Source organism: Zootoca vivipara, chromosome 1 (assembly GCF_963506605.1).
Source record: "Zootoca vivipara chromosome 1, rZooViv1.1, whole genome shotgun sequence".
Lineage (NCBI taxonomy): Eukaryota > Metazoa > Chordata > Lepidosauria > Squamata > Lacertidae > Zootoca > Zootoca vivipara.
Window position 1 is genome coordinate 75,587,400 of NC_083276.1, and position 15,345 is coordinate 75,602,744.

Below are 15,345 nucleotides of genomic sequence, written 5' to 3' on the forward strand. Positions count from 1 at the left end.
CATTTCTTTTTTTATTATTATTAAAATTAAACTTTATTACAATATACAACATTTATCACAGAGTAAAATAAACTTCACAATAAAAAATGATTATAACAAATATTACATTTGACTGTTTTCATTTCTCTGAAATAGAAATAGCTTCCCCCCCTTTCCCCCTCCCTCACCATTCCCCCTTACCCTTTGACTTCTCAGCCTGATCCGAACTTATCCTTTATTCTACCAGTTTAACCATTTTCCATACTCATTTCAATGGCAAGAGAAGGAGAGTTTGGAATCTGCCAGGCTTTAAGGCAAGGTGGAAATGTATGGAACAAGCAGCAGTGGCCCATAGTGTAAAACGAGGCTTCTTGGATAACAAGTATCACCCAAACTGTGTGGATGTGGGGGCATCTCTTCCAACATGGAAGAGGATTTTAGATGGCAAGCAATGGCACGTGGAAAGAGGGTTCAGATTATGAGAAGTTTGGAGCTGGAGGGTGGAGAGCAGGGATGGTGGTAATTAGAAGCTATGGTGGAAAGGGGTTTTTGGCAGACAGGTTGTGCATAGGACAGTAGATTGGTACCATATGGTTAGGGCTATTTTATAACCTAGCCACTCATCTTACTACTTCCTCTATAAAAGCTTGTCATCCCTGTCCATAAACAAATTAGGCTACGGCCTCTGAACATCTACTAAGTGGGAAGTTTTCTTTCCAACAGAGTTGAACTTGCATCCATTTTAGATTCTTCGCCCTTCCATTCACTTAGCCATTTAACATTTTCTGCAGCTGTGTATTTTATCTTCCGTTGGCATAAATAGCTACACACAGAGATCCTAAGATGGCAGCAGCTGGCATCTTCTAGGTCTCCCTTTGACAGTTTTGAGCCATCCCTGCTGGTCTTTGTGAAAAAATCCTCAACCCCCAAAGCTATGAATTTTACAGTAGCTCCTGTAACAGGATATGGGTAATGAAATAAGAGCACGGAGGAAGGTTGAAGTGTGATGATGGATTGATCCCTCTGAATCATGTCATCTCCGCCAGCTGTTTTGTAACTAAGTGAAGTGACGAGATCATTAATGTGGATATTTGCCTCTAAAAATCCCATCACCATCTTCATTAGCACTGGGTTACTACTGGCTCTCTGCTTTGATTGCTGGTGCTTATTTCAGTTGGGTGATGAATTTCAAGCAGTTGAGAAATGCTGCAATGTGTTTGGCGACTGCAGTTGTTAGCAACTCAAGTGCAGGAAGAGTCAGGCAATGCTGCAATCTCAGTGGAATAGATCAGCCAAAGGCCACAGCTAACGGGTAGATTTTGCTGCATGCAATTAACATAATCTGAGCACCGCTTCATGCTTTTTCTTCAACTGTTCTTCAAAACATGAGAAGCTGAAGTGAGGGCTAACACAGTTTTTTATCTGGTATAGATTGAAATGTGGAGATCTGGGTTTTTTATTTTTTAAAAAATCCGAAAAGCCCCCATATTCCAGGAAACTCATGAAAAGTTCAGGTGTCCTGGGGGAAGGGGGTGGGATTCTGGTTCCTTTCCACCAACATTAGTGTCTGAGAGGGAGAGGATTGTAATCCTCACTCTTGCCCATGCAGTCAACAGTGATCAATAAGGGATGAGTATTGGGGGAGGAAAGTCCTTGGAGTTTTTGATGTGTCTCTGTAGTTTAAGCTTTTTCAGAACTGAACATAGGAAGTTGCCTTGCACTGGATCAGGCCATTGGTCCATCTAGCTCGCTATTATCTATACTGACTGGCAGTGGCATTCCAAGATCTCACACAGGGCTGTGTCCCAGCCCTACCTGGAGATACCTGGGATTTAACCTGGGAGCTTCTGCATGCAAAGCAGATGCTCTGCCACTGAGCTCCATCTCACCCTTTCTGCAGTGCTCAGTGAGGCCAATAGGGAAGCTGTGTTATGTGTGTATTGCCATATCTGGTGCCACCTCCTGTGCCCAGCTGCAAGCACTGCCATATATCACCGCCTTCTGTGCACTGTAGATACGATATAGTCTTCGTGAGGGAACTATTAGTGAGAATACTGTATTATTTATTATGAGGAAGATTAGAATACTTAAATCATGGCAGGTCATCTTTTCGTTTGGAGAAATAGCTGCAGTGCCCTGTGAGTTATGTGTTCCGCTGTTGTAATTGTTTTTAGCCAATTGTAATATCCCGAGCTCTCTTCAAATAACTGTTTGCAATGTAGAATTACATTTTGCTCATGTGTGCATGTTTTATTTCCCCACCCCCATCACACAGAGGAGTATCTACAAGGTTGCTACCATGCAAATAGTAGGGGGGCATACACAAAGTTTTAACTAGAATTTTTCTTGGAGAAAGCTTAGCCTCCCCCCCCCCTTTCAAGCTAGTTGAACAGCATTGAAACATAACAAGTTTGTGCTTAAATGAAATAGCTGCCATCCCACGTCAGAGCAGAGTGAATGCAAGGCTATTCTCAATTGGAGAATTTCAAGATTTGGGTTCTATCAAAGCTCAGAAGCTGCTTCTCATGATGTGAAGGGATGATGCATAGTTTGTTTTTTAACATGCAGTTTCTTTGCACCAAATTAATGAAGGTCAAACGCAAGGATGGACAGTTCACTCTGTTTCTGGTCTATGCTGGTTTCACATGTCTGTATGTGTGGTGGTGCTGGTTCTTGTATACTGTATTGCTTTCATTAGATGAAGAAATTAATAACTCACATGGAACAAATGGGGGGGAATACAAAACACAAATGGTCATGTGCCCTAAGTGTAAAGTTAACCCGTTTCATTCTTAAAAATAAACCCATTGCTTGGTTTTCTATAGTACTGAACTAGGGATTCAGGTAATAGATGTACTTCATACATCTTCATACTGAAGAGTGATCAGTCCCTCTTTCTGCATTGCAAAATAAATTGCAAAAGGAAGCGCTGTTTCGAAATGGCATCAAGGGGAAGAAATAAACCAGAAATGGTTTCTATGCAGAGCGTGCAACCAGCCAGAGAAATTAACTGCTGCATGGGGTCATAAAGTCAAAGACCACAGCTGGTTCAAAAATGGCTGAATAATTGGTCCGTAATAACACTTATGATTGTGTGCCTTAGCGTAATATAATCAAGACTCATGCTTGAGGGCTTTAGCTGATTGGTGTCAGAGTGAAAGATCCTGCTTTTTGCAGACCGTTTCTAGGATTGTTCCAGTGCCTCTAGAACCTTGGCAGTTTCCTAGTTGTACCTTTGGAAGATTCTTGGACATGATTGTTGGAAAAACCCATGAAAGTGTAGATTTATGACAAAAAGGGTTTTAACTGCTTATAAAATTAAATGCAACAAAATGTGTGTAGCAGAGTTGGTTTTATATTATTAAAATGGGACTTATATTTATTTATTTACATGTACGTATATTCCACTATATACAAAGGGCCTTCAGGGAGGCTTTCAATAAACGTAAGTTTTTTTATTTAAAACATCCATAAAATGTTAACACTGATTTAAAACCCAGTTAAAACTTTAAAGCAATAATAAGCAGTAAAATAAGCCTGAATGTCTGTTAACCTCTCCCTCCAAAAAACTTCTGAACTCGAAACATCTTGATGAGTTTTCTGTAGGTGTGTATGGAATGAGTCTGGCAGGCCCACCAAGGCAAGAATTTCCAGAGGGAGGATATCACCCGTTGAGAAAAGTCCAGCTCCTCTCTTTAATCCTTTCTGAGAAGACTCCTGTGTCAGAGTAAGGTCAGGCTTGCCCATTTGCATTGTCTAATAGAACTCAATAGGAGAACAAAATCAAGCCGTATCTGCATAAGCACCTTGGGTTACATTTCTTCATCACATTAGAAAAGCCTTCTCCAGTCCAGGTCCCCAGATATTGTTGGACCATAACTCCCATCATCCTCACCACTGGCCATCCTCACCACTGGCTGAAGGCAGATGAAGGCCAACAACATATGGGGAGTCAAGTTTGCAGAAGGCTGGGCTATTAAGAACAAGCATCAGAAAAATTGAATCACCATGATAAAACCAAAGATCTGTCTAGCCTGCCTTTTCCTGTTGGAAATACATCTGAGAGAGGGCTAGACAGGCCTCCCTAGGAAGGGAGTGCCGGGCACAGCCACTGTTAGAAAAAAGTGCTAGAATGTGACAGGGCCCAAGAGCAGGTACTTACCGGTATCTACAGGATATGGAATTCTAGCTGTGATCAGAAATCTGTGCTTCAAATATAATACGCATACAATAGGTAGGTTGTGTTTGTGAGACAATTGTGTAGGGAGCCTTAACTATGTTTATTATGATGATGATGATATTTATTGTGTGTAAGCCGCTTTGAGATTCAGTTGAATGAAAAGTGGCATAGATCAAATCAACCCGGAAAAAAGTGATGAGCTAGCAGAGGCAGGGCTTGGCAGAACTCCCTGTTGGCAGGTGTGCTTACACATGAGTAGAATTAATGCCCAAATAGGGCTAAGATGCCTGGATAACACTTTACACTTTACTTTTGTGTTTTTGCAACTTTTTAGAAGTCTAAGCTTTCTGTGATTTACTGCTCTTGGTGGATGTGTGTTGTATGTTTTTAATGTGTGTGTGTTTATTTGTTGCCTTATTCAGGCAGTAAGATTTTGGGGTTTGTAGCAAATTCTGAAAGTTACAGGGTGAACTTTTCTTTGGCCATCAATATTCTGCAACACAGACATCAGATAACTTGACTTTAAAATTTGAATGCTAATGCTCTCTGGTGGTCCAAAGAACAATGTCGGTGCATGTCATGCTGTGTGGCTGGAGCCACTGACAGAATAGGATGATAACCCACTGCATGCTAAAATGTTCTCTGAGCCTGTGAAAAGTTTGAAAGTAGCTCAAACTTTTAGCTACACAATAGCTAAAAGAAATCAAAGATTGTTTTCTGCTGCTGCAGAGAAGCGGACACGGAGCATTGGATTCAAACTACAAGAAAGAAGATTCCACCTAAACATTAGGAAGAACTTCCTGACAGTAAGAGCTGTTCGGCAGTGGAATTTGCTACCAAGGAGTGTGGTGGAGTCTCCTCCTTTGGAGGTCTTTAAGCAGAGGCTTGACAGGCATATGTCAAGAATGCTTTGATGGTGTTTCCTGCCTGGCAGGAGGTTGGACTGGATGGCCCTTGTGGTCTCTTCCAACTCTATGATTCTATGATTCAAAGGTTTTTTTTAAAATCAGTGTTCTTTTTTCTTTTTAAAGTTTCACAAATGCCATACATAGGCTGCACACATTCAAATGCAAAGGAAGGTTTCTTAGACTTCTGAAGACACTCTTCTACTAGTAGCAATGCCCGTTCAGCCTCCACTCTCTAGAAAATAGTCCCCCCCCCCAAAAAAAATATCCCAATAGAATCACACCATCCCTCCATTCCCTTTTCTGCACTTTTCTGTATCCCAACTCTGGACATGATGTTCTCTGCTTTTTCCCTTAGTGATGTCCTCTTTATCAGTACTCTTTAATTTCATTGTACACAGGTTGTACAATGGCAATAAAGCTTTTATTATTACTCTTGAAGCCAGTGGGATCCTAATAGTGGCTGAGTAGCTACAAGCAATAGCAGAATTAGGAGTAGGAATCAGTGGAGTAGGAATCAGGGCCATGCAGCAAAGGGGGGCTAAGAACATACTACTTTTATAGAGGTTAGGTGTTAGAACCAAGATGTAGTTTGATGGCAGGGCTTCAGGGTTTAGTGCATGGCAGTCAATCATGACAGCAGCCCCAGTTACCACATGCCACCTTCACTTGCGCACTATTCCCCTGCCTGTCATCCTTTTACCCCTTTCACAGAATCCGCTGAGCAAAAGTACAAGCTGTCTCTACACATCTAACGTGTTTGTGTGAAAGAATGTGCACCTGTTGATTTGCACAGCTCTACTATTGTGTAGTAGAGGTTCACATATTGTACACTTGTTGAATGTAACGGGATTCCAATCCTGACAGTCATTTCCACTGCACTTCATTAAGGTAGGGCTGTCATACATCTGGAATTTCCCAGACATTGCCAGGATTCGTCTGTTGAAAATGGAGTCCGGGCGTAATTTTCGAAAAGTGGCAAAAATGTCTGGTAAAAATTGGGGAGATTTTGCAAAAAAGGCTCAGCAACTTTGCCTCCCCCCCCAACCCACAACTTTTGTGTCCAGATTTTCACTTTTTGAAATATGGCAACCCTAATTAAGCCAGTGAAGGAAAGTGCTCTAAATGACTCCTCTATAGGGTATCCTATGGGTCTTTTGACTTGCTCAATTTTCTAGCTTACCTAAACTTGCAGAATACATCTTAGAAGGGTTTCCCTGGCAAATGGTAGAGACAGATATGTCTCTCTTCTTGGACACTGGTATTTTTTCAGGCATAATTAGATTAGAATGCATAACATGAATCTGATGGGGCTCGCTTGTGAACTCGCTAGTTTAAGCATTCATTCTCTCTATTACTCCTTGTACATATAAGAGCTAAGTTCATTTTCAGCCCCAAGCTTTTGTTTATGGGAATCTGCCCTCCTAGGTGTTGCATGGTGTTAAATTTACTTCTAGTATGATGTTGTAATTCTCTTAAAATGTTAGGCATTTGTTGATTTGGTCGCACTTTTTGCCTTGTGTTTGACCCTTGGAAGTTGAGGAGCATGCACTTGGAGGATTTGCCTCGAAGGGTTAATTTCATTTTGTTCCTATTCCCAGCAGCTGTCAAAGGTGTTGAAACATTGGGTATTTATCTTCTTGATAAATGCTGCCCATTTGGATTTGATCAGAGCACTTTCAATTTATTCCTGCCAGGGTGAAGTTAGACATCAAGATCTAGAGCGATAAGGAAAAGGAATTCCATTATGACAAGAAAGGTCTACCAAACCTTGTCTGGAAGCAAACAGAGGGACGGCACAGCAAATTCAACTTGGCTGTTGCTGAATGTAGATTATAAAGCAGTTCAATAGTTGAGAAACCAATAAAGAAACAAACGTTATCTTATTTCATTTAATATGCTGCAGGTTGTTCCTCAGCGATAGGTTATCAAAGTAATTATTTTCTTGGGCTTACATAAGTTACATTTGATTGTGTCAATTCACGTATTGAAACGTTTACTCTATGAAAGTTAATTTGGGGAAGATTTTAGAATATGTTTCCTGGTTTGAAACTGTTATTAGCACACTCTTCGATTTTAGTTACAATTAATGATTCTAAGAAATATGATGCCATAATTATTCTGTTATGTATTATAAATAATCATGATTCCCGCTAAAAGCTTTGGGGATAATAGCAACTTTTAAGATCAACAATTTCTGAAGAGCCAAGGTTATTAAGTTTTCTTTCTCGAGTTTGGTTTAATTGTGGTTATGATTCCATAAAACTTGCATGGAAATTGTTCAGTGTTGCCTGTTTATATATGACATTGCCAGGTTGTTGTTATCCCTCACTTTCCTGTGCAATTTTCTGATACTCTTCTTATCCCCCCCCCCTTTTTGCAGTTAGAAAAGTGACACCATAATTGCGCTAGAAAGTGTGGGATAGCAGCCAAATTTTGTGTGAATAAACAGCCTGCCTGATAGGACCCATCACCTGTTATCTTGTAAGCAAGGACTGGGCCTTGCAACATTTTGTTCGTTTGCAAGTTTCGTTGTGTTGAAAGGGTACTGTGGGAAGGAATTCGATAGAGAGAAAGAGTGAAATGTGCATAGTAATGGGTGACCCAAGTTTGACTGAGTTTCCTGATAAGTAATAAATATATTTATTAAGCAGTGACCAGGAAGTATGTGTGGTTTAGACCAAGGTTGGGGAACATTTTTTTAGCCTGAGGGCTGGATCAAGAAATGGCCCACACTCTAGTGACCATAAGTGGCAGGTGGGCAGGTTCACTCCATCCATCACCAGACTTCATCATGACGTCAGATGACAACTTCAAAGGAGCTCATTGTCAGCACCAGTCAGCTGACGGAAGCTAACAGTGGACTTGGCTTTGCCCATTTGCAGGAACGGTTTGGATTCAAACTGTGCCTGCAAATGTGCATTTCTCCTCTGCAGACTAGCAGAGCTGTCTGTAAAAGAAAAATGTCAGTTTTCAGGCACGGCTTGAATCCAAATAGCACCTGCCCATGGACTACCTCAGTGTCAGTGCCAATCAGCTAATAGCTGGTTTAGAGTTAGCTTTGCAGGTCAAACCTGCTGAGTATAGCTCCAAGGCCAGAAGAGAGAAGGCCTTGCTCCTGGGAAATGATAATCCAGCCTCACCAGAATATGGAAACTTGAGTAGGGCCACAGTGGCAATCCTTTAAACCCTGTAGCGCAGGATGTTCATATAGGGGAAGGTGTTCCTTGAAATGATCAGGGCTTCGACCATGTAGAACTTCAAAGCTTAGAAAAACAAAAACAAAAAAGCACATTGAATTGAGGCCAAAACCCAACAAGAAGTGTGCATGTACATGAAAGCTTATTGAGGCCAAGAACAAACTTAGTTGGCCTCTAAGGTGCTACTGGACAATTTTTTAATATATGTCTAAAACCCAACTATGTAGGTGTTTCAGAATAGGTACAATATCCTTGCTCCTTAGCTCTCACTCATTTAATAATCTATGGGTAGCAACATTCTGTGCTAGCTAAAATTGGCAGCTCATTCTGCTGTATGTGCCCATGTGGATGAAATGAGGCATGATTCATCCATGGGTGGTTTTAAGCAACATGCTATTTCTGGTTTAGTGTTGCAAGAATGATCCTAGGGCTTGCCTGCTCTTTACATACAATATGCGGCAGCAATGGTGTGGCTACTTAAGGCAGAGCAACAACGGATCCCAGCTCCCTGCTATTGGAGCGCTTGCCTTGGGCTGGATTGCAACCGCATTTGCAGCATGCATGCATCACATTGCTTGGAATGGCCCTTGGATGTCTAGCCAGTCTGATCTGACATGTGTTTGGGCTGATCATTGGTGTTTGCTGAGAGCCCATTGCAGTGCTTTGAAGACCTGACAGCTGATTGTCATGGTTTCAAGGCACCATGCACACCACATGGTTTAATTTTCAAGCCTTGTGGGCATCAACTGACATTAGGTGATTTACAGGTGGGCCACTTGGCCAGAATGGGGGAACTAAGAATTTGGCCTGCTGAAGAAATGCTGTTGCTCACCCTTGGTGGAGATAGTACTGAACTACCGGTAGATGGACCTAGTATAAGGCAGTTTCCTGTGCTTGCCACCCCAGTAAGGAGCTTTCTACTTTACATTTCACCTTTTGAGTTAGTCCTGCCTTCCAATAATATGTTACCTGTAATTGATTCCTGCATTGACTAGGGTCAGATAAAGGAGGGGGAAGTTGTACAGTATTTGGTTTGCAGACGTGAGGCTTCTACTCACATAGTCATATAAAGCTGGGAAGTGGCAGCACAGAGGCTGCAAATTTGGCATTTGGAGTCACAAGGATTCTGAGCTTCTGTCTTTAACAAGCATCCCATTACATCCCATTGATAATGATGGGGATAATGCATTCTGCCTGTTGCACCTCCTAAAGCAAGTGAGTATACCTGACATAGTTCTTGGCTACTTGCTTTTAGTGTGCCTCTGCAAGATAACTTTTTTTTTTAATGTGGTAAACATTGACTGACTTTGCAGTGTGTAGGACTCCTCTATCACACAGAAGTACTTAAGATTAAAGCCTTAATATTTAATAAGCTCTCTATTGTTATATGGAGACTGTGCCAATGTGAAACTGGGCAGGCAGCTCTGTGGATTAATGGAAATGGGCAGCGGGGTTTAAAAGCCCCCCCGTGATAATCTGTAAATATGCTTAGGCACTGTCTCTGCAGCACCACCAGGGAATCCTTTTCTTTCCCTATTTCATGAATATAAATCACCTTTGCAATTCCTGGGCATCATTACCTGTTTGCCATATGGGATTTTGGGAACATTATTAGTTTGTATGAGGGCACCTGCTGAGCCTAAGCATGGATGTAATTCCTTCACCTCCTAAAATCCTGATGCTTATTAAGTGGCATCATGGAAACAATTGTCAGCGACTTTTAAAAAGGAGAAGGGGTGAGAATAAGTAAAGCAATCTCTGGCACTTTAAAATAAGCAGAGCCACTCACTATGTGGTGACATGAATAAGCAGACAGGCAATCTGATATGAAAGCTGAGATAAATCTAGAGAGATTTGAGGGATATTCAGGATGCAGATCAGTTTTAAGCCTTGTGCATTGAGTGGCCCTCCCTGTTTATAGCCAGCTTCCACTTTCTGGGTTAGACACCCCTGTATTGCCTGGCTTCAGGTAGGGAGTAAAGGATGCATTCCAGAATAAATGAACCCAAAATTGCCAATATAGTTCTCAGAACAATTAAATGCAAATTCTCCGCTATGCTTCCACATGATTACTATGCATATATTTATGTGGAGTGCTGGCATTCTCAATTTATGTTTCAATTTTGCATTTAATGCACTGTAAAGCATTGAGCGAAACAGTAACATCAGAGGGAGAGCCGGCTAAATTAGAAAGAGAAAGCCTTGTGCACCCTCAGCAATAACAATAGAAGTGTCATCTATTATTTCCGTTTATATGCAGCAATATCTCTTCCCGTAAACAAGGCACTGGAGCATTCAATTAATCAATAGAGCAGAATGACTGAATATTCTTAGAGTCTGTTTTCTTTGTTAGGTCTCTGCATGGCAAGTGGTGCGAGGACTGACCAACCCACAGTGGCGGAGGTGGCAGTCCCTGCACTGGCTTCTGCTGTGAATTTGTGAGGAAGTAGTACAGTCTTTGCCCTCCCTCGTGGCCTTCCACTCTTGCCTTGTGCTTCCCAGTTGCGCTGCACATCACCATTTCTCTCTTTAAACAGGTATGGCACGGGTGGTGCTGTGGGTTAAACCATTGAGCCTTGGGCTTGCTGATCAGGTCGGCGGTTCGAATCCCTGCGACGGGGTGAGCTCCCGTTGCTTGGTCCCAGCTCCTGCCAACCTAGCAGTTCGAAAGCACGTCAAAGTGCAAGTAGATAAATAGGTACCGCTACAGTGGGAAAGTAAACGGCATTTCCGTGTGCTGCTCTGGTTTCGCCAGAAGTGGCTTAGTCATGCTGGCCACATGACCCGGTAAAAAACTGTCTGTGGACAAATGTCTGCTCCCTCAGCCAGTAAAGCGAGATGAGCACCGCAACCCCAGAGTCGTTCGCGACTGGATTTAACTGTCGGGTCTTTTGCCTTTACCTTTTAGTACAGTCTTTGCCCTTCCTCATGTGGCCCCCCACTCTTTGCCTTGTGCTTCCCAGTTGTGCTGCACATCACCATTTCTCTCTTTAAACATGTATGATGTGCTCTCCAAATTTGTGTGGATCATTTGTTTTAATGCTATGGCATTAAAAATCAGTTTGCAGCCATATTCCATGGAGGTATGCCTTCCCTGTTCTGGAAATACCAATTGACTCATTTGCTTGCAGCAGTGTGTTATGGTAGATTGACGCATCCTTTCCATAAGCTTAAACATGTAGCAGGAAGATACATGCCCTTGTATCCATGGGCATGTCCCCTACCCCACTCCTCTGCAGTGTTAGCTTTTAGGAGTTGAGTGGGATGCTTAAAAGACTAAGAAAATACTGGATCAAGTGAGCTACTTGGGGACTACGTCTGAGGAGTTAGTGAAGCAAGTTGTTAATCAGAAGAGCATTTGGATGTTATGTAAATTACCAGAAGGTGGCCCTAAAGCTTTATGTTACGAGTTCAAAAGAATTTTCATAGTGTAATTTATGTTCCTTCAACTCCTCATTCAGCAGAGTGAACTGAATACAGATTACTTCTTAGGTTTTATGAGATGTTTCAAGCAAAGCTTATCAAAGTTAACGAAACTACCTCCTAACAGGCATGGTAAGCAACTGAACCAAAATACAGACATGTGTCACAGCAAATATCCAAAAAAAAGTAGGTCAAGTTGTGTGAGTAAAGTAATACCATAATTTCTCAGGGCACCATTTGAAGAAAATGCGATGAAATTAAAGAACTTCAAAAAAACTCAAGGAGTTGAAACAGGAGTGTGGCATTCAGTTATAGGAATATCTGTAAAATAAATACATATATTTTTTACTCCAGCAGCAATCACCAGCATACCTTATGCATCCTCATCACATTTGAATCGGTTGGGTTCTTTGTTTAATATGTCACCTTAATTTCTTTTTATGGACATGAGAATGTCTGTAAAAAATAAAATAAGAAAGCAAGAAAAGCAACCAGGTAAAATCAGTAATACTAATTTGCATGTAGTTGATTTAAATGGGGCTAAAGTATGACTACCTTTGCTTGTCATTAGATGGCCACATTTTGCTAATTGTGAAGCGTACATTCTAAGATATTAATCTGATAGTGTTACTTTTTCAATAAAACCATATTTCAGCTTGCTAAAGTGCTAGTTCTAATACTCTCATTGAAACAGCAACAGATACTGAAATTGCAGGGCAAAGAACTCTCAGCATTGTTAAGTTTCCCAATGAAGGGATAAGCTTTGATCAGTCTAATGATATGCATATACATTTAGTAGTTTGCATGATATATGGAAGCATCTTGGCATATTTTTCCATGTAGATTGCCAACAATCGATTCATTAAAGATAAGAGCTTTGAGGCAGTTATTGAATTTGTGATAAGGGAAGGAAAAGCAGCAGAGCAGGTTCTCATAAACTTCCACCTTTTAAACTTATGAAGTGTACATTTCTCAGATATCTTTCTGAAGTGCCTTTTCAATGAGGACCTAAACTAATAAGACTTTAATTGTTACACTTCGGGGAAATAATAAATAAATACCGAAACAACTGCAGCTTTTAACATTTCCCTTTTATGTTCTACTTTGTACAAAAACTTCATTTTTAAAGTTGGTAGTGGTATGGCTGCCATTGTACATACTAGCAATTCTAGACAAAATGTAGCTTTGAAAGATAATGATCAAATAAGGATTTTTCCCTTGGTTAAGTGTATGAAATCTAGTTAATACTTCCTTTAACACGATTCTGCAGAATTGTACCCAAAACAGTCTGCTGAGTAGTTTAATGTCATTTTAGCAACATGGGAATTGCTTTAGGTTTGTTTGTTTTTTAACCTTATCTGCCTGTCTCGTCTGCTTTCTTCATATCTCTCCTTTGACTTTCTAATTTAAAGGAAATGCAAAATAAATATACTACCGCTGCACTGCCTCCCATGGAGTAATGATGACCTAGTTGAAAGCCAGCCATTGATACTACACTCTAAGAAGATATCTGTTGGATGCCAAGGTAATCCCTATGCATTAGATGGTTACAAATTTACTTTTATTATCGTTAGGCAAATGTGGATCTTTATTGAAAACCTTCTATATAGCTGAAGGGTTAAGGATTGACATTCATATTCCTGCTGATACTCAGAATCAGACCCATTTTGCCAATATTTCATGGCAATTGTACATGAATATTTCTGGTCATGACCTACATAATAAGTTTTTATTATTATTTAAAATTGTGTGATGGAATCATGGAAGTCACATGAAGGAACTCTCTTTTGGCTGTAAATTGTAAAATGGGAAGTAGCAGCCATTATGACCATGTGATTTCTGCAAGTTATCTGTTTAGGTTTTCACTTGCCACCTATTCTTCAGTACTTGTGTTGGTCAATATACTTTGGGATTGTGTTAAGGCTGTGTGTCAGGCATGCAGTATGGCTACACTGTGTGCGCCAGTACCTTAACTTTTGAGTTTGGTGGACTCCATAAAATTTTATTTCTTACATCCTTGTTTCCAATCACACATAGGAAGTGCTGTGAATGATGGCAAGTATTCCACCACCACCCCCTTATTAGACGTGGTAATTTCATTGGTGGTGGTGGTAACCCAGGAATGAATTCAGTGGGGAATGAAACTGCTGGTGTGAACTGAAGTGAGGGGAAGGGAAGAGCCATGGCTCAGTATGGTATGCATGCAATTCCTGGCATCTTCAGGTAGGGCCAGGAATGTCCTCCCTCTGAAACTGGCAGGGGCTGGGGGCTACTTCCTGCAGACAGTACTGACTTAGCTGGACCAGTTGACTCAGTCTAAAGCAGCTGCCTTTGTTCCTATGACACTGCTGGTTCTCTTTACTTACCACTAGTGAGGTAAGACTGTTTGGAAAGGGAAACTCTTGTCTGCATACCACAGCAGTTACCCTGCCAACAGTACTCAATCTAGTAATGTATGCTTGCAACTTTTGCCATGGTGATAAATGTATTATTCCCTGGGCGTTGCTAAAGACCTTCGTGCCCCAAGGTAAGGCAGAAGCAGGGGAGCCCAGGCTCAGGGGCTGCATGTTGCATCAACTCCCAGCTGACATGGGAAGATTCTGTCTGTCTTGGTTTTATAGAATGTATTTGTTTTAGTGTTTAAATTTTAAACTGCCTTAGGTGCCTCGACAGAGAGGAAGCATATAAAACAAACAAATAATGATGATAGTGAATCATTATTACCTAACATTTTACTTGATGGTATTGTGTTTGGATGGGAAACCAAACCAGGACCTTCTTTCAAACACCAGCATGTTTAAGTATATTATAACTTTGTGAAATAGCCTACTCATTGGGAATCATATTAAAATCATTATTATCTTATTGAAACCATGCATCTAGAATATGGCAAATGTACCATACTAATGCCAGCACTAGACGTGGGCAGATGAACTATAAAACAGTTGTATGCATGGGGTGGGACCCAGGTGGCGCTGTGGTTAAACCACTGAGCCTAGGGCTTGCTGATCAGAAGGTCGGCGGTTCGAATCCCTGTGACGGGGTGAGCTCCCGTTGCTTGGTCCCAGCTCCTGCCAACCTAGCAGTTCGAAAGCACGTCAAAATGCAAGTAGATAAATAGGAACCGCTACAGCGGGAAGGTAAACGGCGTTTCCATGTGCTGCTCTGGTTTGCCAGAAGCGGCTTTGTCATGCTGGCCACATGACCAGGAAGCTATATGCCGGCTCCCTCGGCCAATAATGCGAGATGAGCGCGCAACCCCAGAGTCGGTCACGACTGGACCTAATGGTCAGGGGTCCCTTTACCTTTACGCATGGGGTGTTAACAAATCCTTAACAGAGTCATGTCACTGCCAGATTGCATATATATTGTATATAGAGAGAGAGTTGTAGTAATAAAATTGAACCACAGGTTTTCTATATCATGAAGTACTGTCCTTGTACATACCATTTTTCTTTCTAGCCCCCATTCCCCACTTCCTCCATGCATGCAAAAAATTGGAATTAAAACTTGTGAATAGAGAAATGTGCCATATATTTTTCCACGTAATTAAAACTTGAAAGTGATTTTAGGTATGACAGCATATATTATAATTTTATACATAGATATTAGAGAATACAAAACACATTCCACTGTAAACTTTAAAGAATATTTAATA